This window comes from Tenebrio molitor, chromosome 7, assembly GCF_963966145.1.
Source record: "Tenebrio molitor chromosome 7, icTenMoli1.1, whole genome shotgun sequence".
Classification (NCBI taxonomy): Eukaryota; Metazoa; Arthropoda; class Insecta; order Coleoptera; family Tenebrionidae; genus Tenebrio; species Tenebrio molitor.
The window spans coordinates 1,719,062-1,740,275 of record NC_091052.1 but is presented as its reverse complement, the minus strand read 5'-3'; the positions used below and the strand labels follow the sequence as shown (position 1 = coordinate 1,740,275).

The 21,214-nt window shown below is 34.1% G+C and overlaps 1 protein-coding gene across 5 annotated transcripts in view; it reads right to left on the bottom strand.

Moving 5' to 3' along the window:
* The window catches only part of rdgA (retinal degeneration A), a 133,277-nt gene that overhangs the window by 81,781 nt on the left and 30,282 nt on the right, over positions 1-21,214 (bottom strand). Inside the window, exons 1-2 of one of the 5 annotated variants that reach the window (XM_069052729.1) lie at positions 20,283-20,437; positions 7,277-7,495 (exon numbers count right to left, since the gene is read on the bottom strand). The exons of the other annotated variants lie outside the window; for them this stretch is intronic. The gene's annotated coding sequence lies outside the window, so the exon portion shown is untranslated. Of the gene's footprint in view, positions 1-7,276; positions 7,496-20,282; positions 20,438-21,214 lie in introns of those variants that run through there. 5 annotated transcript variants of the gene reach the window in all.

Genomic DNA, 21,214 nt, shown 5'->3' with positions numbered 1-21,214 from the left:
TCAAAATGAAGCTGCCGCTGTAAATATTTAGTTAAAGACAACATTTTTCAAATTACATATTGAATGAGCACATTTTTGAACACAAACAATATATTTTAGAAACTGATATAAACACGGACACGATACTCCACCTCTAATTTTATCGATCGTATTTCTAAATTTAACCGGAGTCAACAGCATCTCCACCAAATTCAAATTCGTCAGATATGCACAGCATCTCCTAGACGTAACCACGTTCTTCTTAGAATAAATCCAACTGCGGACCATCTATAAACTTCGTGCTTGAGTTCTAAAGACCTTTAAATCGTAGATACATTGTGGAAGAAACAAAAGGAGTAAATAACAGCAGTAATGTCATATTATTCTTACACAGTTTGGTACAAATTTCTTAGTTAATCACGTTAATTTGAATTTTCCAAATTAAAATGGAAGTCTTCACAAATGCTGAAATCACCTACATGATCTTATTTTATGGAAGGCCATTGGGAACCATTCATGGGGCGCAACGTCTTTCATTTTTTCTTCTCCTCTTAAAACAACCATTTATTTGTTAATTTTGACGTTTGCAAAATGAAAATTAACATTTGGTTGTCATTCTATGGTCGTTAAAATCCACAAAAAATTATTAATGTACGTCAAGATAAAAAAAAAAAATAATAATAGCGCCAATGGGAGTGGAAAAGGTTAATTTATCCCCCATCATTTCAGTTAATTAACAAAAGTTGTGCTGAACTTTTTGGAACCCTTCAACAGCTCATAATTTCTTTGTACGTGCAAAAACACATTTGCAAACGTTGCAAATTTTCTTAGGATTGCCGATTTACTTAAGTTAAGTAAGTTTCATGTCAAAATTTTGAAGTAAATGTGAAAAAACCGATGATTTCCACTTCATAAAAGTGGAACTCCATAGTTAATTAAATTAATTTTGCTAAATTAGGGATAGATCAACTCTTCTTGGTCTTGGGGATCCTAGAAGCTCAAACTTTACACAGCAGATAAGAAAACTTTACGTTACAACTTTGCACTATTCATACCACTGGGTCCAGAATAATTTGCAAATTTGCATCCTACTCTTTGTTTATTTGGCAATAATTGCAACAAAGCTTTTGTAGTAACAATTAAGCAACTGCTAATAACAAAAGTGACTACGCTTCCAATCTCTGCTATACAGAGTGTCTCAGCTAAGACTTTCGAGCCTAATAACTCAGTTATTTTCCAGCGGATTTTTGTGAAATTTAAAATGCAGATATTTTAGACGGTGAAGAATAAAATCCCATTAATGCAATCACCCAAGTTTTAAAAACGTAATTTTTACATGCCTTTTTAAAATGTTGAATCAATTAAGATTTACATAAAAAATTGATCATCAATAAAAAATGCTGTAGGGAAAAACTCGTCCGTGAAAGACGTCTGGTGTGTCTTCAAATAAGTGGTGTCAGTTACAATCATTATTACAATTATTACTTATTTATTATAGCTTTTGTACCTCGTGAAATTTTATTGGAGTTGCAAAAGATACTAAACTTGGGATCGAATATTTTGAATCAGAATTTCTTAATAAAGTTCCAAACTTCATAAAACTGAAAATTAAAAAATAATAAGCCGTAACAAAAATTAACTAAACAGCTCTCAATTATATAATGAAAATAAAGTTTCAGCCCTTCTCTGCGTCTTGTGCAGAACACCGAAGGTCATCGCGAATATATAATTAATTTTGTTAGTTCGTTTCCTTCAAACTGATAAAAACTGCATCGTTCTCCCAACTACAAAATTTAGTTTGAACCGACTGTATCAAATATTCGTAACAGAGTAAAGTTTGGAGAGCATTGTCTAATTTACAACATCGAGAAATTATTCACTGAAGCCTTTTTGTAATAGGACCCCTGAATTCTGAGTTATTCATTTTCTAAGAGAGAGATTTATGGTAATGATGAAATGTTTCAGCCCTGCAGCTGTCAAAATTGCAAACCCTAAAGTAGAGATCCCGACTAAACTCTTCCAGACATAAAATGTAACACCCGGACATTTAACTTCCAAATATTTCTTGCCTAACTTTGTTACTCTGATTTTTTTTTAACCAATAACGAATCCGTCCATCAATTCTGCTCCCAACTCCCAAATTATTGAAATTTAGACACCCCATATCAAGTCTAAAAGTAAGTTCGAACACATTTGAAGTCTTCTGTCACATAGTTCCCGAGTTATTCAATAAAAAGTTTGAAGAGTTGCCGTAAAAATGAGACGTCGAATACAACTTCCCCGAAACTTTCCTTATTCTTTTTTTTTCGTGAATCCCCAACACTCGATGATGGTTCACCGTCCTGTTTACTATTCTTGGGGGTTCAATATTTGTATAAAAGTAAAGGGTAGATTTATGTCCGGGGAAAAGCAGGTGCTCGTTCCCGTTAAACTTTCGAACAATATATTTTTTCCTCTCCGAAGGAGCAGTTGCTCTAATTTGTGATAAATTGCCATAAATTACGTTTTATTGCGCAACATTTGCGCCATCTAGGAACAAGTACTACCCGAGATAGAACTAGAAATTGACGTGATTTAATGTTGAAGTCCTTGAACAATAACAGAAGTCTAAAAATTTCATGCAGAATTATACGTTTTATTAAACGGAATAAAAAACACGCCACTTTGTAATTTCGTTACTGATAGTCTCGGGTGAGGTATTACCCCATATAAAAATGTAAAGCACCCCATTTGTATAACAAGAAACTAATTCGTTATACGATACGCACAACTACGCACAAAATAAATTCATAATGCATAATTCCTCTAATAAATGCGAAGTCAGCCTTTCGGTCTGCTGATACGATCATTATCTTAAAAATATGCGATTAAAAAACAAACACAAGTTTTAATAGACTGGAAAAATGTATTGCAAAAACACGCTTCGATTTCAAAATGATTACCATCAAAGTCTCCGACTGTACCTTTAATTAAAACAAAATTACAAATTGTATTACGTAAACACGTAACGATAATGGAATTGTTTGCCTATAATTGTTGTCAAATAGATCCAACCCAAGTAAACTACACCACGGACCAGCAATTACATTCTAGTTTTGGTGTGAAAATCGTAGGGATAGAAGCTGCCAACGTAAAAGCTTTCAGATAAAAATTTTCAAAATCTGGAAAGCGCAAAAGTGGAAGTGAAACGTGTTTCATGTAACTTTCCGAGATCTACGCCGAATGTATGCAACTCAATATTCAGTAGTCACAAAATGCTAGATACCAAAAAATGCAATTTGATTAGCATTAATTTTTTATTAATTAATTATCGTATCGTGGTTGTATTTAAAATTCGTCAGGGTCGAAAAGTTACGCGAAACACCTTGTATATCTAAAGCACCGACGATCGCATGGGTGCACTTCTTTCACGCCATCTGCATACAGCGTAAATTGTTATTGAGTGACGAAACAACACTGTCACACTGGAAGATTTATGGTGCATATAATTTTATTGTATCTTCTCTCTTAATATTTACTATGTTGTTTAACTTTGTCCCGATGTTTATCCCCGATCATAAATATTCCTGACAGCACATATCTGTCTCGAGCTTTACCACAGAAAAGTTGTTTCGCTGCTGAGCCCCAACAGAACGAACTCTCCACTTTTTCCTCAAGACAAATAGTTTATATTCATATAAATACTGTAAAAGGTTTCGAATCAGTGCTTGTTGTGCACCCCCCGGAGCCAACATTGTTAATACAACATTGAATTATTGCAACTTAACATTTTGAATTATGAACAATCACCTGAAGCATTATTCTGATTAATAATACCAAACAATAATACGCACTACAGGTCAGTTTCAAACTTGTTCGCCTCTAGTTTTATGTCAACAATGGTGACCGAAAGTACAAACAGTTTGGAGTTGACAGTTTCTAATAATATCGTAATTGTTATGGAAAAATCTTGTTAGAACTTTCGGTTGGTGGTTTAATAACTGAAATTTGCGGCAGCACGATTTTTTGCAGTCCGGTGAACAAGCGAAATGTGCCTCGTCGTAAATCATTGCTTAATCGTTTCTTTTTCGTTTTTTTTTTGCGACTCACATCTAAAATTTCTCGAGTTGTTAGCGGAAAACTCGACGCTATTAAAACCGACTCTCCGAATGAACTCTTTGACAGAATCCATAAAGGTGGCTGCAAGCTGCCATCGACTTTTTACGGTTTAAGAACATCCTTTCAATTATAGATGAGTGATCAGTAGTCTTAAACTGAATCAATATCGGGGGAAGTAAGTAGGGAAGGATGAAAAAATGGATTTTCAATTTAAATCACAAAGGGTTTTTCAAGAAAAGCACGGAGTAGGTATACTGGAAATTTCTTCTTCAGAGTTGGCAGACAATTATAATGAAAAATGATGTAGCAAACGCCTCCCCGAAGAAAACACACATATTGCAAAAAAGGGACAAAGCTACTTTTGTATTGTTTATTTAGATTTGCTACATATTCTTTTTCCTTATCTCCACAAACTTAAAATTTTGCAGTCGTAGCAGATATCAATTCAGTTTTTAAATATCAATAAGGAGAATTTTCGGAAACAATTATAAATAAAGACAACAGAAAGAGTGGAAGTAATACGAGTAGTTTATGATCCATATTCCATACAATAAACGATGAACAAATATTCAGATAATAATTCATATAATAAACGATGAACAAATATTCAGAATTTCAGAGCACAGATTCAGAGATCAGGTATTTTTCATTTCTCTTCCTTCTTGTCGCGGGACGTTATAACGCACTGTTGCCAAATGGTCACCTCCGTGATTGCCACATCTGCAACGGTAGGTATCGTAAAATTCTCGTCGAAAAATATTCGCTGGCTTTCCGACTAACAGAACTCGGAGGCTTAAAAAATTCGTCGTGTGGGGAGTTAATGGCAAAAAGTTGACACCTTGCTAAATCGATTGGTCATGTATTGGTGACCTTCCAAAAAAAAAATTTCAAAGATTGTCGTGTGCAAAAGGGCGTTATTCAAAAATTTCGACTTACGTAGCGTGTCAGATAGCCGATGTTCAATTTTTTTTTTTTTGTGGAAAATTTGTAATATTTTCTGTAGCCGTTTGGTTGTAAAAAAATAAACAATTTTCAAAAAAGTATTGCGTCTTATGGAAAAAGTAAAATTCAAATGCCTGTATCTCTGTTCGACGCTCGCCAAAAATTCGTTAATTTTGCGGTATTTTTACGTTCCTCACTCCATTGCTCGAGAACTAAGCCTCAAATCGAAAAAATGTATTCTTTAAAAACTAAAGATCGATATTCTCTGATTACGATGGTGTTTGTTATTATAATTTTGACGGAATATTAGTCAAGTTATGATTAAAAAACTAACGTCGCAACAAAATCTCTAAGCGATTAGAAATGCAAACGTCGATCACCCTCCCGAACCCCACTATTCCCCGCGGTTCCTGACCTACGAACCAAAACAAACTATCATCAGTTCATCACGATAATAATAATCAATAAATAATTTCCACCGCTTGTAAATGCATAATTATAATTGCTCAGAGTTCTGAAAAGAACAGCTTTTTGAAAGACAAAATGAAAACGGAGAAATGAATTCGCATAAAAACTAAGAAAGCACGAAAGAAGACAACTCAAATCTTAAAAATTGAAATTTGTAATGACAGTTATGCGCAACGACAGCTCGACGCTACCAACCTACATTGTGAAATACACTATTCACTACTTTCAACCTGACAACACTTTGACAGCTGATTTAAATAAAAAATAGACTGTATACTCTCTTTATGTCAAATGTTTCTTTTTTGTATTCCTTTTTGGTTATGATTCTCACAATAATATTAAAAAAGCACATAGGTATCTAAAGAAAGTGTATCGTAATTGTCAGCAAAGTTAACTTGTGATTTCTTTTCTTCTTAAAATGTTCACTCTTCCGTAAAGTTTGAAAAAATGATTTTTAACCCACGCTCCTTCGTTTTTATACATCACTGTTTTGTTATTGGTCAAGCTACATTGCTTGTGTCACGACTCAATAAATTTTTTAACATTTATCAATTGACAAACAGAGAAAAATCGTGTTCTATTTGTATCACAAATATATAAAAATAGGAGACAAATATTTTATTTTTTTCTTGTATATTTCGTTTTCAACATGATACGATTTTGATAATATAATAATGTGATAATATATCCCATTTCCAATACAAAAAAAAAAAACACCGATAAAACAGTTTCAGTTCTCTAATTTCTGGTATGTATTATATTTAGACACAATACTTTCAGAAAACAACAATTATTTATTTTTATTGGACGGCTACAACGTGTTAGCTTTTAATATAGTTGGTCCAGCGAGAGATTGGTTGACATAAAAATCACTAAATTCTACGCTTTTACCTAGCGTAAACTATTTATTTATAAGTAGTAACAATTTTTGCAATGAATTTATGCTCTAATTAATGTATTTAGTGCATTTTGTAGTGTTGGGTTACAAGTCTACAATTTAAAATGTCCCAATCTCTCGCTGGAGGGAGTATAGTTTTAACCCATTCAAAATACCAATCGTGATGCACGCAAGAAGTGTCGAATCTCTTGTGTATTTACTAGAGGTTAAGAACAAACTTTAGTAAGAGGACTACAGGAATATTTTTAGTTCTTGGGCAAGTTGCTTGTAAAGTAACATTGTGGAACAATTTCAATTAGGAAACTTCAAACCCGTCTTAGACGGTATTAAAATGATGGCATTCGACAAAGTTTATACAAGAAGGATCTATAAAAGGCATATACGGTTTATTTTCCAAGATGATACATAATTTCCGTTAAGTTTTGTTTAATGCGAGCACTATACAGATAATCTGGTATTATGAAAGCATGTTCCCTATACTTCAAACGCAACACCACTCTAATGGTTTTACATGCAACAGTAATATTTCATAAACACTTGCTTTGATGGAAATGTAATAAAGCTAATGGCAAAAACATGTATTAATATGAGCTCTTTGTTAGGTCGATTTCGGAAAATTTCGGGTCTTAAAGAGAACAACAAAATACATTAAATAATGTACGCTCGGCAATTAATCATCGCCCACGCAACAAAGTGTAATTTGGACTGGCGGACAGCTAAATTCGCAAGAAAATCCACCGACAACAACCCATCCGATCCTGACACATCTCATGACGTGAGAGGGCCCTTTGAACTGGTGTCAAACTGGAATTTTAATAAGCCACGACTAAATCGCTTTAATACGTGCAACAAAGCTAAGCTTTCGCTAAACCGCTACATTAAGGTACTTACCTTCAGCGACAGATGGAGCCGAGTTGCGGATGTGACCGCAATGGGCTTTTAGATCTACGAACGGCGGTCCCGCCGCCCAGATTTCATCTTGGAACTTCATCTTAACCGCGTTAATGGTATTTTATGCGGCAGAGAACCATTAAAGAAACGCCGTCGCTTCCCCTGATTCAATGTAACGCCAGTTCGATCACATTTTAAAAATCATGTTACGATACACTTCTGCAAAAGAGAATACAAAATTGAAGAGGTTTCCGTGACCGGAGCGTGTGCGGTGCGCGTTTTAATATTCAAGCGAACGTCCCACCACATCCGAGGAGTTGGATTTCAAAAAGAATTCTAGACAGCTACCGAATGAATTTTTGACTGTTTAGTCCTTACATAAAATGTGACACCGCCGCGGTTGTTTGATTGAATACGTGCACTTTACGCAAAGTGCTGCAGCCGCTGTTACGTCAAGTTTCAGGAATTTAACCTGCGTAAAACAAAAATCATCAACGGCCATCCTGACGTCCTTTTCTTTTGATAAATGAAACGAGTTTCCCTTGCGAGGAAAATGTTACTGCCTCATCCTTGACAACAGATCATCGCAGAAAGGTTCAGTTAAATGTAATGAGATGAAAAAGCGTCAGGGGTTTTTATTTATTGCTACAGTCAACGTCTGAAACTATACTTTATAAATCTTGCAACATAGAATACTTTTGTAATTAACGGAATGATTATCTTATCACTGTATAAAATTTCTCATTATCAATTAATTTGACATATTGAGATTGTAAAAAGTTGAAGAGTCGATTGTGAACGCACCACGGATTACAGATCACGGATCAGCTCTTTAAATCTAACCTCACTCTTAGCGTTGTTTCTGTTTTTACTCTGCACACTGGCGAGTGGTGCGTTCACAATCGACTCATCAACGCTAACTGACGGGAAATTTCAATGAACACCCGATAGTTATTTATGGTTACTTAAGAGCAGAAAATGTAAGGATTTTTATGAACACACTTTATAGTATCTCATCTGGACATACAGTCATACAATAATGATGGATAAAACAGAATAAGATTTTGGTTTCAGAAGATCAACGGTCCAAAAAAAGATAAAAACGCGCCGCCAATCCCAGCTGATCACCAACCGTCAAAAAAATCACTTTGATAAGCAAGACATTGTTTTGCTTTTCGACGCCCTTTTGAACTAATTTGATAAAAAATTAACTCATGGTGTGGAACACTTTGTACTGACCAACTGCACACGATACACTGAAAACACGCAATTTTTTTCCCCACGAAAGACAAAAAAATATTACCCCTGCAAATGATTAATACCTATCCTAAAGATGTTTTCAATGAACAGACAAAAACAGAAGCATTGTCAGAACACTGCATTATAATGGATTTGTCTCGATGATTGATGATAACTATATCGCGTGAGTGAATTCCATAGTTTGCCGTTTAATTTATTGTCCTAATGACAACACACAAAACTAATGATTATTATTATTATAATTCATTTAGGAAACTGCGCAATTCCACTTACGCTACCTACGTTGTGTTATTACATCGCAGACCTCCGGGAATTTCATTTCCGCATGGCGACCAACATCAAGAACGGTTTTTTTTTTAATTAATAAAACTTTTATTAAACTACACATATATTTGTGTGATGTTCTGACTAAAGAAAATACCTCCCGAAGCAAAATTCATCGCGTTCTCTCACGAACTGAAAAAGACATAAATCGTGTGTTTGCTGCAGGAAGAAAATACTCAGAATTAATCTGGAAGCTAGCTTCCGCCGGCGAATCTAGCAAACCTCACGTTTCGTAATTAACCCAAGCTTTGGCTACAGGAAGAGGAAGGACTTTTTAAGTTGCTGTAAACCGGCGAGGATTGTGCATTGTAACGTGCGGATTAAAAATTCGTGGTATTTTAAGTTTTTATTTTTTCTTTGGAAGACGCAAGCACTCCACAATAATACCTACAACTAAAGGGCCTTCAAATAAATTTATATTTAGAGCAACCTATGGAAATTCAATTGTTTGCAACATTTTTCCAGCGTAGAAAATGACACAAGAAACGTCTGGCATTTTAACGAAGTAAAACTCGTTAGAAAATAGTTTTAATTTTTGTAGTGCATTCTCCCTATTCCCCCTCCACGGAATATGACAATATGAAATTGGGAGAAAGCTTACTATGTAATCTGTGTAACTCCGGAGAATAATTGGTTACCTACAAAAATTACTTTACACTGTTAACAGAATTAGAATGTCGCCTACGCCTACTCTAAATATGTATTTATTTGAAGACCCGATACTTCATCATTAAAAATAACATCAACATTATCATTGGTTTTGTATAGATTGTTAAACTGCTGTCTTTTAACTTACAAAATCACAGCGTCGTATGTTGACGTTGTTAACCAATTACGCCGTGATTATAGTGGAAAATTGTTCTAGTGCAATTTCCCTTCGGAAAATTATGTATAATATTCAATTTCCCGTAATGCTTGGTCTGTATGTTTTCTTACATTATGTCTACAGATACTTTTGTTAAATTTGACGTAATTTCGATAATGAGATTCAACTTTTGCATAATTTATTTCACATTTATAATTTCCTGAAAATTTACGTTTTTGTTCTGTTGTCTAAGGGAGAACAAACAATCAAGGAAATTAAAAAAAATTAAAACATGGCTTTGTTATATCCCTTACTAATGTTTTCTCCAACAACAAATTCCCAGAAGAATAATAAAATTTTCATAAACACTGGTTTGTAGCAAAATTGAAATTACCATAATTTACCATTCTATCGGTTGAGATATTTCAAAGCCTCTAAATCACTATTCTCCTCATGTCTTCTCCTTCCGTGTAAGATTAGCGTTTCAACACGTTGCAAATTAGGGGTTTTCCACGTTAACACCTTACCCTTCAACGCTTATGGCAAGCCCTTAAACAAAAACTGGACTCATCGATAAACACCAGCTGATACCCTTCTTGTGTTAAAATCACACCTTCATTGAATCACTTAAATCTTGGGGCGAGGTAAGGTGAAGTACGAGAGAATTACAAAAATGTACAGTGTAAACGTAATAAAAGAAGTCATTCTGTACCACCTCCATTCTACCTCCAAACTTATTTTTTGAACATTTACGGAAAAGTGTGATTTCTTTTAAATAAATTTCAAAAAAGAAACATTTTTTGACCTTATACGAAACCCAACAACAGCCCAATCTTTTACTGGATAGATTTGATGGGTATAGGTGTTGGATTTTCTCATGGGCTGTGAGTCGTATCTGCGCAAACAATCAATATCGGTCTCAAGTAGGCGCTACAAACCGACCGGAAAACATCGTCATTCGTTACGTCACTGTCGTCTCTCTCTCGTCTGTTTCCAGTAGTCGATGTTTTCAATTTTCATTTACAGATTTTTCACTGGTTTATCGCTCCGCCTTCGCGCAGATATTTCCAAGGTCACAGTCCTTGAGAAAATCCAATACCTCTACTAATCAAAGCTAAAAATGTTCTTCTTGCGAATTAAGCGACTTTTTCATTTATTATATTTAGATAAACATTCAGAAAATTCAAATGTGTTGAAATTCAAATAAATCATGGCCTAGATGAGTATTTAATTACATTCTCTATATATTTTAGCTGGGTACATATTATGCTGCATTTGTTTATCATCAGTTACAATATTTTCGACAGTTAATTAAACTTTGACTGCATAAATTGGAAAAAAGACAAATTAAATCAATCAAATTAAACCAGACATCAGCAAACTAAATATTCGTGTAATTAAATGTTAACCGTTTCATTACGTTTGTACTTTTGCGATATCAGCTCTATTAAAGGCAGTTTATTGGAGGTACACAGTTACTTTGATCATTTATATTGTTGGTAGATTAAAAAAATATCTGTGTTGGATATTTTGTGTATGTTGTACAAACGATGGAGCTTCACGTCAATTAACCACTCTCATACAAGTTATTTAGTCCTAAACTAGTTTAATTATAAAGCAACGTCGACTATTCTGTACACACATTTTATGAGATTTTCTTTCATCCAATTCCAATGTCAACTGGTCCGAAGGATTCAAAAGCTATCCCGCAGGCCTGTGACCAACCCATAATAAGCTCCTCTCTGTACACAGACAGAAAGATAAACCCGTTATTGGTATTCTCATTACGGACGTTGAACGGGATTAAAGCAACCAGACCTGAATTGTAAGGAAACGACTTTGACACTTTGAACAGTAAAGGACGTCAAGTGGAAAATTATCCATTTACAGATTTAGCCAAAGAGGTAAACGGCCCATAGATTGAGTTAATGATTCCCCTGGCAATTAGACAAAGAATTTGCATCAGTTCGGCATCGACTAATCAGTCCCCGATCGCCGAATTCGCAAAAGCCGGTCAAAACGTAATGGATGATAATAAAATAATGAACTCCGATAAGAGGAGAAATGATTTGGGGGAAATCTTGTTCGACCAAGGAAAAATTAAAATTGTGTCAGTTCCGGTGCGATCTAAGCCGCTTTTCCGTACAGATAATGAGAGTGCGCCTCTATTGAGATTAATTTCTCATTACGAAATTTTATCGCGAATAAAAACAAATTTCCCAACATAAATTAATAATTATTTTTGTGGAGACGTTAATTTGTGAAAGTTGAGATGGATACATTTCGAGACAGGAATTACGAGACCCGGCAATAAGAAAAAGAAAATGTCGGAGTTGTTCTCTCATTTTCTTGTTTACTTGAGAAATATAAATGCAAATGGAAAAATTCTAATCCAGGCCAACCAAAAACTGACAAAAACATTCATATTTCTAACTAATAATGAGCTTGTTGTGAGGCTCCGGAAACGTGGCAGCAGCGAAACTGGAATTTTTAAACTTCCTTTGTAGCCTACATTAATCAATCGTAAAAGTACAGCTCTGGTTATACGAATATTAATTTACAACAAAAAAAAAAGAAAGAAAACGTCGCAGGGTAAAACGATGGAAATATGTTATTCGTTTGAAACGTCTGACTTGTTTGTAGAACACTAAAAATCGAATCAACCCCGCTATAAATTCAGAGAGATGTAAAAAATTCCAAGCAACAGCGAAGCGCGTTTGAAGGTATTAATATTTATTCAAAAAATTTGTCCCAGTATTTTCCAAGTTAATTCTGTGTCAAAGAGTGCGATTCGCAACTCACTCGACTTGCTTTTATCCGAATATTTGCCGGATAATATTCAAAACAATCGATTGATCAGGGCTGAAACCGCCAGCGAATGATAAGCAACTGTGCTGAATAAATAATGTTGAAAAAATTTTTCGGTTGAGTAAACCAAATAAATATTTTATTCAGAGTGGGCAAAAAATATTTACCCACATCATTTGTCAGTCGTGAACAAACCGCACCGAAAAAGATCCACGTGTAATTTCACGAAGCGCAATTACCACCCTCATCACACGAAAACTATTTAACAATCAGTCAATAAGGAACACCTGAAACTTGGAAAGTTTTCATGGAACAAAAAAACAACACATTTTTAGAGCGTCAGCTACAACTTTCATTAAGGTAGAGTCGGTAGCTACAAATATTAAATAAATTATAGGGAATTACGTCAATTATGAGGTTTGGGCGAGCGTATTGATCCGAGATGAGACGTCATATTACGCTTGATGTCGAATAGTTAACTCGGTGAGACTTGGATAAATATTAGCTTCTCTGAAGATGTTAACCGACACATAAATACGAGAATTACAAATTAATTAGAAAAAATTTACTAGCGATGAACGCAATGTAAACACGGCGTGAGTTCAAAACTGCATCTAAAAATAAGAAACCTAAACCGCGGCGGTCGTTGCAGTACAATTGCGACTACCACCGGAGGAAAATAAGTTCTGTACAAACCTACCTTTGTGACTATGTATTTTACTTTTCTGCAATTTTTTTTAACTGCTTTTAGTCTTCTACGTTGTCCCACAACCTCGTAGGTAAAATTTCGGCATATTTTTAAAATACACCCTGTATATCATATTTTATAAAACGTACGCCAATACGAAGTAACCTCTTGGAAATATGCTTTACAACAAGAAAACCGCATTGGTGTACGTTTTATAAAATATGATATACAGGCTGTATTTTTAAAATGTGCCGAAATTTTACCTACGGGGTTGTGGGACAATTTATTTTTTGACATAGAATTTTTTAAATATTTTTTCCGAGTTCTACATGAAGCCAGTAGCTCGCGGTTAAAGTTTCGCAGGACATTTATCTAACACCCTGTATTTCATCGAATAAAATATCCAAAGTAGAACTAACGATATAATTATTGTCAGGTATTGATTGGTAACAATTTAACAAAAACAAAGTGGCGCTCATAAACTATAAAATGACAGTTTAATTTTGTAATAATTAAAGGTATCCATAGAACATATAATTATACTATTTTGGTGAACAAAAATTTATTCTCGACGTTTGAATTTATACCTATAAAATTACACTAAATATTACTATTATAGTAATTGTTATTCATTTATGATCAAATAAATGAGTGCTTAAACGAAGAAAATTACTGTGTCAAGAAAATATGTACTGTATTTCTCCAGAACTCTCTTTCCAGCTCAACATTCTTAGTATTGTTCTTTGTTGGTTGTGTTAATTTTCGGTTACCACGTTAAAAATTCGTCGAGGTAGAATAAGCATAGTATTACAAGAAAATTGATACTGATTTTAAAAAAATTACTAAATAGCTCCATTAAAAATCTTATTACGTGCTTTTTCTGCACATTTCGGAAAGTGTATAATTAATCAACTTAAGTACATAACATTTTTGTTTTACAATACAAAATTTTCTGATAATGCGGAATCTGGAAAAGTGCCCCGAATGCTTGCCGCGTTTCCACGTTGAATAGCAAGGGAAATCCTCTCGAAAAGGAATTTCTTTGATTTTGAATCGCCTGATTCCGCAATAAGTCGTAAAATCGTTTTTGGTAGAATTATTTTAAAGAAAAATTAAGAATCTATTTGTAATTATGTACATTCCTAATTTGTTTGCCTTACACAAAGTAAAGAAGTGATATAATACACGCTCTAATTTAATGGATTAAATAGAAATTTCATTTCATTTATAATACGAATGTTTTCGGTTCACATTTTTTAAAATTAGCCCATAAATAATTGGACAATAAAGGTAAAACCATTTATTGTTGGGATTACTTACGTCAGCTTGTCAGCCTATTATACGCAACGTTAGCATATTTTTAAATTATGAAAAAATTTTAAAGTGAGAGATATGGACTTATAAAAACATCCTTAAGAATTAATAGTATGTACATTATTATACCAGTTTTATAAGACGCTTGATTGTGACACGAGTTGGTTGGGGTACGACGAACGCAGTGAGGAGTATCACAGTGCATCTTATAAAAAGAGAATATATGTACTATTTTTTCTACTTTGGTCGCATTAATTTTATAAAAACTCGCAAATCTAATTATGAAATAATCTAGGGACTTTTGTGTGGCATGAGTTATGCTGGCATTTTTGTAAAATTTATGTCAAATGTCGAATGTTTTCATTGTTAACAGGAGCTCCGGACGCCGCCGCCGGCCAGCAATACCAACGTAATACGTATAAAAAAAAACAAAAACAGTTTCACAAAAAAATCCTTTGTGACACTGCTTTTAGTTTCACAAAATCCTCTTACCAAAATAGAAAAAGTATGTTTTATTATTAGTAATATCCTTCTCAAATAATGTTTCTAACCTCAAAATTCACGAATTGCGACGTACTTTTACGAATATAAAATATGACAAAGCTAACTTTCATGGGATTCTTTTTTAGGCGAACGTTACACAGGTGTTAATTTTAGCCACGTTATGTAGCATTCAATTCTGCCAATTTTCCTAAAAAGAAATAGCAACAATTACGAATTCTGACTTTTTAATTATTGACAGCTTAATTTGAAAAATATAACCATGGTAACCGTTGCTTCATTGGATGTTTTCGGATATTTTTGTTAATTAAGGCCAATTAAGTAACTTTCAACTTTACAAAAATTCCAAAGGTAAATCGGTGCAATTATTAAAATTAATTAGAGCAATAATATTTGGCTTTAATGCACTACCCAGGGACATCTCACTGAAACAATTCAAAGTAGTCTTCTTGTGGATTTATTATCGTAGTTTTATTTCCTAGATGAGTTTTTTAATTGTAAATACTTTGTCACTATTTGACACTCTCTATACCAAACATAATGGTCAAACAACCTGAAAACCTAGTCTAGCTTAAATATTGGCCATCCATATAAATGAGTTATTGCGAGTTAGTGTATCGGTTTTGATCCCCTGACACAAATCAGTGCCGGAAACATCGAAACCCCGTGTAATGATGTGATTTCTTGCAATTGTACATACACCTGAAGGGAAATGTTTCAAATTTAAATAAATATTTTTGGTTTCTTGGATCCCAAAACGCTACATGTATAAAACAGTTAAACGCTTATAATAACAGAATTGACGAAAAGTTTGAAACAACGAGACGTAGTCGAGTGTCGAGCAATCGCAGTCGAACAGTGCTTCATTATCATGTATTACTTTCACCACCGTATTCTCATTTTACGGAAAAGAATTGTAAAAGATGTGAACACTTCAACGTAGTGATAGCTTTTGATTTTTTATTATATAAAAGAGAGACGGCACCGAGGCCGGATTGATTTATCATTACAGATATTTTCATCGCGTAACGATAATTCCTTTGAAAGCACCATTTTTTACTTAGCTTGTATTACGCCCACTTTTTACACGACATCCAAGTTGGAGTGTGCTCATACACGAATTACAGACAATATTGAAATCATGTGATGAAGCTATGAAGTATTGAAGTTTATTGTTTCTACATAGAAGCTAAAAAAATTAATTTGTCTTCTGTGTTGGGAAGAATAAGTTGTGATCCACCCACGTGCAGCGCCCTTGCTAACTATTATTACAAATTATGAAAGCAATATCGAAAATGGAGCTAAAATTAATTAACATTATAAAAAAATATATCTTGAATAATGCTTTTAAATCGACCGATGAGTCGTAATTAGGCAATTTTAAATTCAAATTTATATTGTAATCATTTAATTTCATATTACCATAACTTACGTAACACGAGAATCAATTTTTTTTTTTCGTTATTTAGCAATTAAGTCATTTGTAAAGTTTTTGGTAACATATAAAGTGTCCATAAAAGAACGTAGGTATATCACGAGTCCTCTGGAATTATGCGGCTCTATAATTTTATTGCGTCGAACTATGTCAAGCCGTTGAAGCCGTCAACTCAGATGTCACTTCTGTCTTAGAGTCTTAGTTGTTTTGCTTGTCATTTTCCTCAGTTTTTCTATATTCTAATTACTGTTCATCTTACAACAGTCTTTATTAAAAACCTGTCATTGATGGACTTACATAACCTCTGTTTTTCTAGTTGATACCACAATATGCTATAGAGCGGCAAAAATCAATTATAATTGGAAATTCACATAACTCTTGATATACGTTCTTTTATAGACACTTTGTGTACCACCATAATTATACGACTATGTACAATCTCACATTAAAAGTGGCATGAATAGTTAAATATTGTTGTTTTAATATACAGGGTTATTCTAAATGATTGTAGTCGAAGTAGGCCATGCCCATGTTATTACGTTTTTGCCGCTTTCATGTGAACTGTCAGTTGTGTCGCTGTCACTGTCATTTTTTAGGTAAAAAGTGCGGTGATGAGGATTTTATTTATTTTTGTTAAATTAACGATTTAATCCAGAAATATTGAGTTGTTCTACAATCAATTTTAAAAATATTGAGTTGTTTTGAACACATCATTTTGATGATTTTTTTATGTGGAGCGGCAACCATAAATTTTACATTCAGTTTTCACGCCTACTTCGACTACAATCATTTAGAATAACCCTGTATAAGCCAATTCGACCCTCTCCTGCATTAAACTATTTAATCGCATTCTAAACGACGATATGTACATTATTTCGTCGCCCACCACAATGCTATTTGCTCCTATTGGCCCAATACGGTGAATAGTTAATTCGTATTGGAATGCCAAAATGTGATAAATGCTTAATCAATGCAGTAGGTGTTACGGTTGTCGTTTATTTGCTAAGCAAACATATCTCTAGGCCTGGTATATTGGTTAGGACGATATATTTAATCAACTCGTAAAGGTTTCTACCTTAGAGGAAACTATTTGTTACAATAATAAATTTGACCCGGGTCCCAAAATCAATACAGTTGTAAAACGATTTATTACCCAATCTTGCATCGTGAAATTTCACTCGACCAAAGAAAAATAGACTGCTGAAATGAGTGGCTTTTACTCCTTTTTTTACCACCGAGACGTAATCGTTGGAAGATCCTGAGATGGAGCATTTTCCCCGCAACTATTTCCAGATACCTCTGATGATAGCGGCCTGTTTTTGACGTAAACATGTGATGTGAAATGACACATGTATTGTTATTTATTTGCACAATTTTGTGTTTCCATTCGACGTAATTTAAAAAAAAAAAACACACAATTTTTTATGTTTCTGTTTTCAATTATGTTATAATTTTGTAAATGGATGGGAGTCGTTGATATAAAAGAGGCGAACTTTTGTTTCGTTACATCATTTAAATTAGCATGTCGTTTTGGATTTAATACCTTTATTCTTTGCTGGATTCTCGTACGTAGTAAAGCTTTCCGTGTTATGTGTTTTTCGCTTATTATTTGACGCTACCTACTCTCCGTTCCAAATTAATTTAGGACTTGTCTGGATAGAGAGATGGAATAGTGAAGCTACAATCATCAAACATTCAAGTTCGACTGTTTGGATAAAACAATGGAGGCATTCTGACCGTTCATTGCAAACTACCAAAAAAATGTCAACTCATAGCTTCACCTATTTTACTATTCATTTATTTATCTAACCAAAAGTTACTAAATTCACTAAGCCTGTTCACAGATCAATGATACTTGTGAAGGTTAATTGACAGTTTATATCTGCGGATTTCAAAGCTATTGATTTCTGCTTTATGCAAAGCCCTGTTAATATTTCATAGAAAAGCTTAAATTATCATGTTTCGTTTTTTGCAAATTAACAAATACATATGGTCGGAACGTTATAGATGTGAATTGGGGACTTGTCGTTAAGTTGGCACTACCAGGAAAAGTAACTAGGCACGCTTATAAGGTATTTGGAATTTATGACATTTTAAGCGACCTTGAGTTTGACAATCCACATCTAAAACGTTTTTACTATACATACCTCTTTTATTAATTTCAAAAAAATTGTAAACCCAATTTTTTAATTGCTTTTTGGTTTTTTTTTTTCTTAAACTTACTTTGTTTTATAAAATGCGTTTTATTTATTTAATCACAGTTTTTAAAATTAAAGTTATTTCATTCTTGGACTGCTCAACGTTACAAAAAATAAATCCGATTTGGTAACTTTGATATCGCAAAATAAATGGAATTATGTTCTAAAAATATTATCAGAATTTAATAAGACACCAAAAACAGTCTCCTCCGAAGTTCACAAACCTTGCCAAATTTTTTGTCAAAAGATTCTGCTAATTTTTTTTTCTAAATCTTTCACATTCTTCCTAATTGTGTCGACATTATATTTTTTGAAAGCCAATAAATCCCTAGCAATATTTCTCAACGTCTGTTAACTATTCTAACGTAAGCTCAGTTATCTTCAAGCTATTTTCGTTGATCAACCAAACTCAGAACAGCTAACACCTTTTTTAATGGATGATGATTAAGTGATATTGCTGCCTAGAAATCGATTACCGTCCTGCAAATTGGAAAATTGCTTTAATGCATCCCGGCCTAAAGTTAAAGGAGTAATTTCTTTTCCTGAATTACTTCCTACACAACCTGTCTGATATATTAGAGAAAATTATATTCAAGCAAATTTATGATTCTTTAACGACTTTTTATAAAATATTGAAAGGTAATTTGATTTTGGTAAAGACCACAATCTAGCTACTGCAAAGAATACGTTACAGCAATTTTCCAAAGCTTCTCTACACGAAATTAAATAAATCCAGCGTTTTATCATAATCATCTATCATAAAATGTCATTTTAAAAAGCAATACCAAAATGAACAGCGATAGTAGAGATTTATAACGCATATTAACTTTTAGCAATAACCAATTGTCAAAAACGAAAAGTACATAAAATACCTCATGTACTGCATTTTAACAGAAAGGACGTATATTTCGAAAATATATAAAAGTCATAAACAAGGTTTACATGGAACTTTATTACAGATTGGTGTAGTATCTCATTCGTGCAAAGCAAAACCAAAACCTTTACGACCCGTATAGGTAAGACTACAACTAAATTAAAGCATAATGGTTCGTCATAAAACAGGTGATGGTATCGAGTTCTTAATACAGAAAATACATGTTAGAACAGTTGATTTAAGAAAAATGGCAATTATTTATAAGAGAGGAAGACGATAATCAAAAAGCAGAAAGTAATTCGTTTAACTCGTTTATCACAAGTGTTGAATTTCTTTGTAAAAATATTTTAACCTACTCCAGCTTTTATTCCGAATCGACTCAAACATTTATGTTAAATTTTCGTAATTGTTTTAGAAACTTCAAAGAGTACTTTTATAATAAGATCCTTTCAGGAAAAAAAAACTCCTTGATTTCCATAAAACAACTCGACCGATCTAATTGTTTTATATTCCTAAGCCGTCCCGTAAGAATTACATTCTTTGATGTCTCTTTGTAGAACAAAAGCAAAACAATACAATTCAAAATTCCAGATGAATACGCATTTGGCGGTATCGCGGCGGCGGCGGCGATGTCACAAAACGCGGAAGCCAATTTCAGTCGGGAGTGAATAGAAAAAGCTGTCGGCGGGTGAAAGACGTCGTTACCATCGATAAGCCCTAATCAAATAGGCGCGCGTTATGAATGAACACAAACATAAGGAATATCAAACATCAATATCAAACAATGATACGAACGTACATGTTGGGGGAAGGAATCACGACAATGAGTCGGATCGATCACAGGAGCACGTGCACGATGATAAGGGCCCCCTTATCGGGCTCACGTGGTGTTCGCGAAGACGTCGGCCGTTGCTTGTAGCCCGTCGCGGTTTCGAGAGCACTGACTGACACCAGCTTCGGCATGCTCTACGAATACGTCTTGGTCCTGCGCCCTGCTCGCAGTCATCAGGATCCGAAGAACAGGTGCGCCGGGACGCGACACCAAACGAACCCACGCTCCTCGGGGCGAAGGAGCTGATTAAAGCACCGATTTTATACAAAATGCATATTATACGCTGCGTAAACAACGTTCGTTCTCTAGTTTCTATATTTACTTAGCAAACGTATCAAAAAATTGCATATTTTAATACATAGTAGGTAGGTATATCAATGTTCTGAGGTAAAACGTAAGGAAAAAATATTTGTTGGAAAATATTTGTCTTCATCTGGCACTGATCATCCTTCAAGGTAACGACAAAAATTACAACAATTTAAAAAAATTTAAAGTAACCTTAGTGCTCCTTCAAAAATTCTACTTAACAGTTTCCCCATGTCAAAATTGAGGTTATGTCTGTCTAACGGAATGGAAATATTCAAGGCGGTTTTCTTACCCAATTCAGATTTGTCACCTTTTTCCGCGAAGGCATCTTTTCAAATTTTGTGCGTTTTTTCATTGGAAACAGTTATGCGCAATGACAGCGCCGACAACCTTGAACGGCTCGAGGCTGCCAACCTTCATTGTGAAATGCACTATTTGCTGCTTTCAATTCCTCATACCAACATGACAACACTTTGATAGCTGATTTAAAAAAAAAAACTATAGTTTGGACATCCCTGATTTTTTTTAATTTCCCCCTTTTTCGCACATTTGCGGAAAAGCTCCCCAGCGATTGTGTTAGTTAGGGATGTCCA